Source organism: Chiloscyllium punctatum, chromosome 50 (genome assembly GCF_047496795.1).
Source record: "Chiloscyllium punctatum isolate Juve2018m chromosome 50, sChiPun1.3, whole genome shotgun sequence".
In the NCBI taxonomy this organism is placed as follows: Eukaryota; Metazoa; Chordata; class Chondrichthyes; order Orectolobiformes; family Hemiscylliidae; genus Chiloscyllium; species Chiloscyllium punctatum.
In genome coordinates this window covers 21,898,453-21,910,539 of record NC_092788.1, presented here as the reverse complement: position 1 = coordinate 21,910,539, position 12,087 = coordinate 21,898,453, and positions in this window count along the sequence as shown.

Sequence of the window (12,087 nt, the reverse complement as noted above, 5' to 3'; positions counted from 1 at the left end):
TTCAAATCAAACCACAATCCATTGCAGCCAACATGATTTACTGAAGGATAAATCAGGTTTGTTTTTTCTGACTTATGTTTTGAAAAAAATAATCTGACAAACATGGTGAATGAAGGGGATCCTATAGATGTCTTCGTTCTGGACATCCAGTGGGCATTGCATAATGTGCCTCACAAAAGATTAATATGCAAAACAAAAGCAAATGTGATAAGGAAAATGTATTTTGTTGGAGAGGCGCTAATGAACAAAAGCTATGATATGGAGGTGCTGGTTTGGACTGGGTTGGACAACGTTAGAAATGGCAAGATACCAGGTTATAGTCCAACAGTTTTATTTTGAAAAACACAAGCTCTGGTCCCGCTCTTCCTTCATCAGGTGTTAGTGAGAGCAGAAGACCTTAGACATATAATTTATAAGGAAAAGATCAAAGGGTTGGACAACACATGCACGTGAATTTAACACATCGAAGATGTCTCCCAAACCTTTTATCAGTTAGAATGGAGGTGCAGGTTTTGATAGATTAATATGCAAACCTGAGAATTTATTTCAAGTCACTGCCTGGAGATAACTTAAGGTACTAACGATGTGAAGGAAGGGACCCCTCCGGACAGACTATGTTATACAGGCGTGAGGTCTTGTTTCGAGTCTGTCTTTTTCTTCTCCTGGAGTCAGACAGATTTTATTTGCAAAGTATGAGTTTATAAAATACCGCATTGACTGACTGTATACAAATTGTATATTTTTGACAAAATATGATTTATTGGTATGAGTGAGGGGAATGTGAGTGTGCGCTGGGAGGAGACGGAGAGGTACATGGGTGTATGTCGGGGTAGAGCGAGAGGGCGTGTGTACCTACGTTAAGACACAGCCAGATTTGGCAGATTCCTTTCCCACACACTCACTCCAGGGTTTGAGAGTTTTCCTTCTCTGAATCTCTGCTCATTTTTTGTTTTTCATGTTACAGACCCAGATGCTGCAACTGCAGTCGCAATGCTCCATCCAGATTTGGGTCACCAAATCATCAGGTCTCTCTGAATGTGAGAGTCAGCTCACAGCTCGACCTCCTGCAAACCATCCCCAGCCCATCCACTAATGTTTCAATAACAGGAGACAGTCAGAAAATCCTCAGTTACAAGTTGGATACCTTGTCCTTTATAATGATTGTCGAGGGGTTCCCTCGTGTTACTGACTGCACGGACAGCTGAGAGCGACAAACACAGTTCGTGAGTGGACAGGCACATCTCTCAAAGCTACTGGAACTCCTTGTCCAACATAGATAAGCACATGAGGCACATCGGGAAGTGAACAACTGCCAATACACACTATTTCATTCTTTCAGAGCTTCACAATGTCAGCATTCGATACACTCAGAAACCAAAAATAAAACACCAGGGAACGATACAGAAAAACAAACAATTAATTAACTGATAACATGTTGTGAAAATATGGATAAGGAGACAGGGGAGTGAGAATAACTGGAGAAGTGAGACAATGGTGGGTCCAATCACAAAAATGAGGACATCAAATGAAAACATTGGCAGATCAGTTGAAATGCTTCGTTACATCAAAATCCGAATCTGCCTCACAGAACCAACCCAAACACCGTAAGCTGGGACAAGGAACTATCCAGAATGGAGAGCTGTGCAGACCATGCTAGTGGAGTACTCCATAAAGTGGTAGAAAGTGAGGACTGCAGATGCTGGAGATCAGAGCTTAAAAATGTGTTGCTGGAAAAGCGCAGCAGGTCAGGCTTAAGCCCTTCGAAACGTCGATTCTCCTGCTCCTTGGATGCTGCCTGACCCGCTGCGCTTTTCCAGCAACACATTTTTACACTCCATAAACTGGACTACCTGCCCAGCATGGGGACCATTGTAAACCAACCCATATTGCTACGATACTAGCACAACCGAAATGCTTTAGACGGGAAGATTTGTAACCCATGCAATATTCCAAGTGTGGTCTCACCAGGTCGCTATAAAGATGCAGTAAAACCTCAAGGCTCTTGAAATCAATCCCCTTGCTAAGAAAAGCCAACACAACATATGACTTTTTAGCAACCCTTTCAACGTGCGTGGCAACTTTGAGCGATCTATGGACATGGACGCCATGATCTCTCTGTTCCTCCACAATGCCAAGTATTTTGCCTTTTAACGCTGTATTCTATATTCAGGTTCGACCTTCCAGAATGAACCACTTCACACTTTTCCAGATTGAACTCCATCTGTCACTTCCAGCCCAGCTCTGTGTCCTGTCAATGTCCCATTGCAACCTACAACAGCCCTCCACATTCCCCACCACTCCATCAACCTTCGTGTGATTGGCAAACTTACTAACCCACTCTCCAACATCCACATCCAAGTCATTTACAAAAATCACAAAGAGCAGAGTCCCAGAGCTGATTGTTACAGAACCCCACTGGTCACTGAGCTCCAGGCTCAATACTGTCCATCTGCCGCCATACTCTGTCTTCACTGGGCCATCCGATCCTGCATCCAGACAGACAGATTTCCCTGTATCCCAATCATCCTTCTTTTCTGAATGAGCCATCAACGTATTCTGTCATATCCTCAAAGAATTCAATAAGGTTTGTGAGGCATGACCTGCCCCTCACAAACCCATGCTGTCTCTAATTTAACTATGGTTTACCAAGTAGTCATAAATCCTTTCTTTAGAGTCCTCGCCAATAATCTGCACACCACATACATTAGACCAAATCTGTAATTTCCAGAATTCTACCACTGTAATATGGTCCAGACGCTACAAATCTTCTCTCCTCTGTCTTGTTCCCCAGAAGGGCACTGGAGGGTGGTAGGGATTACAGAGTCAGGGAGAAATATCAGGACAGGAGGATTTTGCAGATATTAGGAGGGTTGCAATGCCAAAAGGAGGCTTCAGTAACTGTGAGGTTTCATGGTGATGAAGGCATTTGAGGAGGGAGGGAGGGAGGATTGTAGGGAAATGAGAGGTTTCACGATTTAGGTGCTTTGTTAGGACTGCAAGAGGTTACTGGGTCGGGGAGGTTTAAGCACTGGTGGATATTACAGAAACATGTGGTTTTGGTTGCAATGGCAGGAAGAGGATTCCGGAAGCTGGGGAGTATGGGGTCTGAACGAGGTTACACAAATAGGAAGAGTTTTCAGGAGTGGAGATGTTTACAGTGACAGCAATGGTCTGATCTGGAGCAGAGGACTCAGACTGGGAGGGACTTGGGGACCGGAGGTGGTTTCACAGGGTGGGAGGACCATAGACCCACAGGAGGTTGCAGAAATGTGGAGAGCTGTAGGGCTGACGGGCTCATGGAGTTGGGAATGCTGGGAGGGATAGAGAGGTTTACAGAGATAAGGATGTTTGTCGGACAGGGCTGGATTACACAGACAGGGACTGTTTTAGGGAGCTGAGCAGATTACAGAGATAAAGAGGTTTGTATCATCTGGCGGAACAAACAGAGATATGGAGGGTCATCGTGACTGAAGATGTTTATAGATATAGGAAAGCTTAGGTTCTGGGGGTTATTTAGACATGGAGGCTGTGGAATCTGGAATCTTTTTTGAGAGATCGGGTAGCAAGATTAGTTGGAGACAGTTTCACAGATAAGGGAGCATAGCACAAACAAGAGGAAGTTCCTGCGGTAGGGAGGGTTGGAGGGAAGGGTGATGTTTACACAGATAGGGGTGTAAGAGCTTCAGAAGGTTATGGAGACGAGTAAATGTTTAGAGATACAGGAGGAGCTTACATTGACAGGGTGGGTGATAGTCATGGGAGGATGTTACATTGTTAATGAGTCTTGTCGGAACAGGATCGGGAGAGGCACAGGCATTGGAGAGGGATCTACAGATCGGGAGTGATGCAGGGACCTGAGAGGATAACACAGATTGAGATGTTGTTAGAGTCTCCACAGACTGATAGCGTTTTAGGGACTGGAAGAGGCTTGGTAGAGAGGGAGGGCTGGAAGAGCTGCAGGAGATTATGGAGAGTTGAAGAGTTGGAGCAGTTCACAGAGGGAGGGTTCTCCAACAGGAGTAGGTCACAGATAGTGAGGGCTGTGTGGCCTGAGAAAGTTAAAGAGAGGGAGAGCTTTCGGGTCCGGAAGATATTACACTGACAGGAACAGTTGAAGAGACTGAAGCAAAAATGCATGGAGAAGGTTACACAGATAGGGAGGTGAGTAGGGACTGAAGGTGAATACACAAACATGGAGGGTTGTATTGTTAGACGGAGCTGAGAGGGATAGGGACTGCTGAAGGGATTTACACAGATAGGGAAGGTTGTGCTTTTGGAGAAGGTTACACTGATACAGACAGTGTTAGGGAGTCTTTAGTGGAGTACAGAGGAGCTCAGACAGAATGTATTATGGGGAGTGGAGGAGATTACAGACACAGAGATGGCTGTCGGGTTGAAAAGAGGTTCTACAGATCCTCAGTGCTGTAAGGCTGGAGGGAGGTTACAATAATAAGGGTTTCCTACACTTAATGACTTTTTTGATATAGAGAAAGTCTCCGAACAGGACTGTCAAAAGGAAGTATAGACAGTCCAGATGAGTTTACAGAGATATGAATGTTTTTTGGGTTTTCAGGATGGAACAGTGATTGAGAGTGCCGTAACAAATGACAATAGTTATAGAGAGGGTTCTAAAAGCAGGAAGAGGTGACGGTCATATCGATCTTTGTAAGGACTAGAGAAGCTTACATCGCCAATGAATGTTTTAGAAACTGTTGGAGATTACACATTTAAGGACAGTATTGGGGATGAGGCAAGGTTCAAGAGACAGGGATAGTTGACAGGACAGGACAATAACCTGAATAGAATCTCCACAGTGTGGAAACAGGCCATTAGGCCCAACAAGTCCACACCAACCCCTCTAAAGAGTATCCCAACCAGAGCCATCCCTCTTCCTGTCCAATAAACCCTGCATTCCTCATGGTGAACTCACTTAAACCACACTTGCCTGAATACTACAGTCAATTTATGATGGCCAATCATGTATCGTGCAAATGTTGGACTATGGTAGGAAACCAGAGCACCCAGAAGAAACCCACACAGTCGGGGGGAGAACATGCAAAGTCCACACAGAGAGTCGGCCAAGGCTGGAATTGAAGCCAGGTTCCAGGTACAGTGAGGCTGATTATACAGAGCACTGCAGAGATTGGACTAGGTCACAAAGTTCACAAGGGTTTATTGGAACAGGAGGAAAATATAGTCAGGAACAGGAGAAGCTGACATAGATGGTGTCCATGAGAGGGACTGGAGGAGGTTAAAGCAATAGGGAGGGTTGTGCATTCTCTCGACAATGAGAGGTAGGGACAGCTGGGGAGACTGGATGATGTTAGTCATACTCAGAGTTGTACACACTCTGAGTAATGGCAGATGGAGTTTACTTCTGATCACTGTGAGGTAATGCACTGTGGGAAGTCTCATAAGTGAAGGATGTACATCATGAAGGGTAGGTCCTCCTGGAGAACTGAGTAACACCGGGACCTTGGTGGACAAGTCCCTGGATGTCTGAAGGTGTCAGCACAGGTTGACAGGGTGGGGAAGGCACCTGAACTGGGAGCAGGAGGGGGACCCACATCCTGATGGGGCGAATTGTTTGAGCTGCTTGAGAGGATATAATCTAATCTGGCAGGGTGTTGCACCTTAAACAGTGATAAGAACAGAAAGAAGATTGAGGTTGGTGCACGAGTTAAAGACAGCAATTTCTGCAGACAAGGCAGGCAAGAACATAGCAGGAAATGGGGGAAGGGGAACTGATTTCCAAACTGCATTTATTTCAATGCAAGGGGCCTGACAGCTAAGGAAGATGAACTCAGGGCATGGATTGGAACATGGGACTGGGATATTATAGTTATTACAGAAACACAGCTGAGGGAGGGACAGGGCTGGCAGTTCATTGTTTCAAGGTGGAGATGCAACAGGAAGCATCGAAGGGGAGGCAAGAGAGGATGTGTGGTGGTGGGTTTTCATTGCATGAATCATTACATCAGTACCTAGAGAGGATATTCCTGTGGGATCACTCAGTGACACTATGTTAGTGGAACTGAGAAATAAGAATGGGTCATCACTCTGACACGATTGTCCTACTGACCCCGAATAATCAGTGGCAGACTGAGGAACAAACACATCAGGAGATATCAAATATCAATCATAATAATAGGGCTGTTTATGGTTGGGGTTTTTAAACTTTCCAAACCTAGTCTTGGACTGCCAGTGTTCATTGTTTGGAAGAGAGGAATTTGGTAATTGCGTTCCAGAAAACTCGCAATCAATATGTAAATGGCCTGAAAAGAGAAAGGGGCAAAACCTGACCTCCCCTTGGGAAACAAGGTCGTAAAATGGACTGAGGTGTGAGTGGGAAAGCATTTTGCCAAAGTGACTCAAGTCTATTCGTTTGAAAACAGCGATGGAAAAGGACAGGGCTGGTCCACAGGTTCAAGTTATAGAATGGGGCCAGACTAATCTTGATAATATTAGCTAGGAACACTCAAAAGGTGATTGGGGAGTCTATTTGCAGGGAAAGGGAAGTCAGGCAAGTGAGAATATTTTAAAAGTGAGATAAATTGAGCGATCAGCGCCAGCATTTTCCTGTTTGTGTGCAGGTCAATGCTGACAGCATTAGGAAACATTGGCTGTCTACTGAGGGTCTCGGTCAAGGAAAAGGGGGCACATGTCAGGTATAGCCATCTGGATCAAGGGAATCCCTGAGGATATACAGGGGCTGTTGGAATACACTTTGGGTAGAAATCAGGATTGCAGAAAGTGTACATGCAATAGCCTTGGCAGAGAATGATAAAGAGAATCCAAAAGAGATTGTATAAATATATTGAGTAAAAGAGTAACTTGAGACACAATGCTGTCCCTTAAAAATCAATGAGTCCACTGATGTGTGGAACAGCAGGCTATGTCAAAGACATTGACCACATTTTTTACTCCAGAACTTATTGTGGACAAAGACTGGGGAACTCAGGGAACAAGAGTAATACGTTTGACCACATTTGGAGTTCTCTGCAATTCCAGTATCCCCGCTATAGGAAGGATGTTGTGAAAGTTGAAAGTGTTCAGAAAAGATTGACAAGATGTTGCCAGGGTTGTTGTTGAAAAAGCTGGGGTTATATTCTCTGGAGCATCGGAGACTGAGGGGTGACCTGACAGAGGTTTACATAAAAATGAGGTATATGGATTGGGTAAACAGTCAAGGTCTTTTCCCAGGGGTTCGAGAGTCCACACCTAGAGAGCATAGGTTTAAGGTTAAAGGAGAAAGGTTTAAACGGCACTGAAGGGACAGATTTTTTATGCACACCATGGTGTGTGTATGTAATGAGCTGAGAGAGAAAGTAGCAGATACTGATACTATGACAACATTTAAGAGGTATTTGGATGCGTACATGAATAATATCATAATACGTACATGGGCCAAATGCTGGTAAATGGGATGGATTTATTTACATCTTCTGGTCAGCATCGACGAGTTGGACCGAAGGGTCTGTTTCAATGCTGTACATCTCTATGACTTGAAAAGAGTGCATGTTATAGAGGTTTTTAAAACATAAAGCTATGGAAAGCCTGATTAAGTGTATCACAGAATATTGTGGAGCCCCGAGCAAAGATATTTGTACCATTGATAGCCATGTGTGATGTGCTGGAAAGGCTGGAGGGTGGCATAGTGGACAGTGAAGACGTTGTAATCCAGGATAAAGCGGATGGCCCTCAGGACAATTCCATACAACCCTGTCTGGGTGGACTCTGCAAGACGTGTCAGATTGTGGATATAGATACCACTATTACATGTGGGAAAACCTCCCACCTTGTACATGGCAGGTACTCATGTGACTCAGCCCACATTATCTATCTTATACGTTGCAGGCAAGGATGCCCGGAGGCATGGTACATTGGGGAAACCGAGCAAAGGCTGCGAAAACGGATGAATGGGCACTGCACAACAATCAACAGACGGGAGGGTTCCCTCCCAGTTGGGTAACATTTCAGTGGTCCAGGACATTCAGCTTCGGACCATCGTGTGACCATCCTACAAGGTGGACCTCGGGACAGGCAGCAGAGAAAAGTGGCCGAGCAGAGGCTGATAGCTAAGTTCGGTACCCATAGGGAGGGCCTCAACCAGGACCTTGGGTTCATGTCACATTACAGGTGATCACCATTGCACTACACACGCACAGATATTCCTACACACATCCTGCACTCTCACATACACATGGACACAGGTACACACAGACGCGCACACAGACACCCACACACACCCTAAAAGACACACACACTCCCACACTCACACATGCACCCCCTCACAGACCTAAGACACTCTGCACTCACTACAACACACTTTCTCGCACTCACAACCCCCACCCCAGACAGACACACACAGACAGACAAAGACCCACTGACACATATATATATTTTGTGGGGTGAATTTGTACTTGCAGGATTACATTGTACTTTGTTCAAAAACTACATGCATTCATGTAGAACTCTGAGCTTAAAAACTGCATGAATTTATGTCAAACTCTTATCTCACTTTTTAGATTAGAATAAATCTTAATATCAGGGCATAGACAGAGAACACAGGGGGCCAAAACCTTCAACATATTGTCTACCTCTCACCATTGTTAACAGCTAACCCTAGAATGCAACTTTAAAAAAAATGTTTTGTGATTTACACATGACAGAAGTGAAACTATCACTCTATTCTCAACAATGAAAGGCTTAACAGACAATCAATTTTTCAATGTATAATGTCAGTTACATCACACTGTAAATTTTTGCTATAAATTCTGTGTTACGATCGAGCTCTCCACTATCAGCTGATGAAGGAGCGTCCCTCCGAAAGCTAGTGTGCTTCCAATTAAACCTGTTGGTCTATAACCTGGTGTTGTGTGATTTTAAACTCTCTTCAAGAAGGTAGATTGATTTGTGACACAGAGATAAAAGAAATTTAGACACCAGAGAGACGTGGTTACAGGGCGAACAAAAGGTGGGCATAAATATTCAATGGATCACAACCTTGTGGAAACTCAGGCAAAATGGGTAACGCTAACAATAATAGATAAGAAAGGCAGTACAAAGAAATCATTTGACCTCAGATCATGAAGTAGAGTCAGTCTGAATATAAATTCTGGCTACTGCTTGCCAAGGACACAAGCAGCAGAACAGTTTTAGCCACCGAACAGCATTCCATTGCTCATCATTGCATTAAACAGGAACTCATTGGAATTTTTAAACAAACGCTTTGTGATAATTTTGGGAAACTTCAATATTCCCATAATCTGGGACAGTCACACTAACAACAGTGAATTGGAAGAGTAGTTCAGAGAATTTTTTTCAGTGTTTCTTTGAATAACAAATTGTGCAACTGGCTACGGACATAACTATCTCAGAGCTACCTTTGTGTGAGGGAACTTCGTGAATGAGTAATGTCACCTGGAGAGATCCTTCGGGAAACTGTGATAAAGTGCAGTTTAAAGAAATATAAAGTTTTAAAATGAATCACAGAAAGGACATGCTACAACTAGAAACAAAAATAGCCAATGGCATGGGTTTGAGAGGAGAACTGACCAAGTTAAATGGGCTAAACAGACTGAAATCTGTGCCTATAAATGAACAGTGGAAAACATTTGAAAGGACAGTGTAAATCACTCAACAAAAGAACATTCCACTGAAACAGACAAAACCTCAGCAAGAAATTCCCACCGGCCCCTCACTCAGGACAAAATGGATCATATTAGATTATGAGGCTTAGAAGATCACCAAAAGGTACTTAAAATCCTGAAGTGAGAGAGTGTTTTAGGAGTAAGTGTTAAAGGGATTGCAAAGGGTCTGCTAGCAGGAGTTGGGCAGTGGGAAGGGTAATCGTTGTCAGGGTTCAATGTCACAAAAGGAACAGGGAGAGTTGAAGGTGCCGGAGTTGGTAAGAGTGTTACGGAGAGTAGTCAGGGCCTGAACGATGTTACAAAACCAGTGCGGATTGCTGCAGCTGGAGGGGTTTGCAGAGGTAGAGAGGGACATATGTATTTTTATTTATTCATTCATGGGATGTGGGTGTCACTTTTAATTACCCAGAGGACAGCTCAGAGTTGGCCATACTGCAATGGGTCTGGAGTCACATGTTAGCCAGGCCAGGTTAAAAAGTCAGATGGTCTACACAAAAGGAGGTCAGTGAACCAGATGAGTTCTTCCCACTGATCAACAATGCTTTTATGGTGACCTGACGAATGTCTTGTACAGATACAACATGACACCCCAAATCCTACTCTCAATGCTCTCCCCAATGGAGGTAACCATAACAAACGCCTACTTCACCAGCCTGTCTACCTGTGACACCACTTTCAAAGAACTGTGTACCTGCATCCCTGGGTCACAGACTGACAACACTACCTCGGGCCCGAACATTAACTGTACAAGTCCCGCCCTGGATTGTTTCAGCAAAATGGAACACTTCACCTTTATCTAATTAAACTCCATCTGCTATTCTTCAGCCCACTATCCCAGCAGTACTGTTCATCCTGTTGTATCACAGATAACCTTCATCAGTGTCCTGTTTACCACCAATTTCTGTGTCACCCAAAAAACTTATTTAACTTACTTAACAATATTCCCATCCAAACCATTTATCCAAATGACAAACAACAGTGGACCCACTCCACCGCTGGTCACATCCCTCTAGTCAGAAAAACAACATGTCTCCCACCACCCTCTGTCTCCTACCATCAAGCCCAATTTTCTGTCCAGTTGACCAGCTCCTCTTGAAAGCCATAACCTTTTACACTGATCTGAGCTTATTACCCAGTTTACCATCCGACACGTAGAACACAGAACAGTACAGAACAAGACCCTTCGGCCATGATGACATGCCAATCTTTTATCCAACCATAAGACCAAAAATAAAAGTGGCAGATAGAGTTTAATTCAGATAAATGCGAGGTGCTGCATTTTGGGAAAGCAAATCTTAACAGGACTTATACAATTAATGGTAAGGTCCTAGGGAGTGTTGCTGAACCAAGAGACCTTGGGGTGCAGGTTCATAGCACCTTGAAACTGGAGTCACAGATAGATATGATAGTGAAGAAGGCGTTTGTTATGCTTTCCTTTATTGCTCATAGTATTGAGTACAGGAGTTGGGAGGTCATGTTGCGACAGTACAATACATTGGTTAGGCCACTGTTGTAATATTGCGTGCAATTTTGGTTTCCTTACTATCGGAAAGATATTGGAAAGCTTGAAAGGGTTCAGAAAAGATTTACAAGGATGTTGCCAGGGCTGGAGGATTTGAGCTATCGGGAGAGGCTGAACAGGCTGGGGCTGTTTTCCCTGGAACATCGGAGGCTGAGGGGTAACCTTATAGAGGTTTACACAATTATGAGGGGCATGGATAGGGTAAATGGACAAAGTCTTTTCCCTGGGTTTGGGGTGTCCAGAACTAGAGGGCATAGGTTATAGATGAAAGGGGAAAGATATAAAAGAGCCCTAAGAGGAAACTTTTTCATATAGAGGGTGGTATGTGTATGAAATTGGCTGCCAGAGGATGTGGTGGAGACTGGTACAACTGGAACATTTAAGAGGTATTTGGATGGATATATGAATAGTAGGGGTTTGGAGGGATATGGACCGTGTGCTGGCAGGTGGGACTAGATTGGGTTGGGATATCTGGTCAGCATGGACAGGTTGGACTGAAGTGTCTGTTTCCATATTGTACGTCTCTTCGACTCTAACTCCATACCCTTCGTTTTATCATCATCCATGTGTCTATCCAGAAGTATATTAAATGTCCCTAATACATCTAATTTTACCGCCACGCTGGCAGTGCATTCCACTCAGCCACCACTCTGTATGAAACGAACCTACCTCTGAAATCTCCCCTTAACCATCCACTAACCACCCGAAAATTATACCCCCTTGTAATAACTATTTATATGAGGGTAAAAAATCTCTCTCTCTCTATTCACTCTATCTCTGACTTTCATCACCTTGTTCACCTCTACCAAGTCACCCCTCACCCTCCTTCACTCCAATGAGAAAAGCCTTAGCTCCCTCAACCTTTCTTCATAAGACATGCCCTCCAGTACAGGCAGCATCCTGGTAAATCTC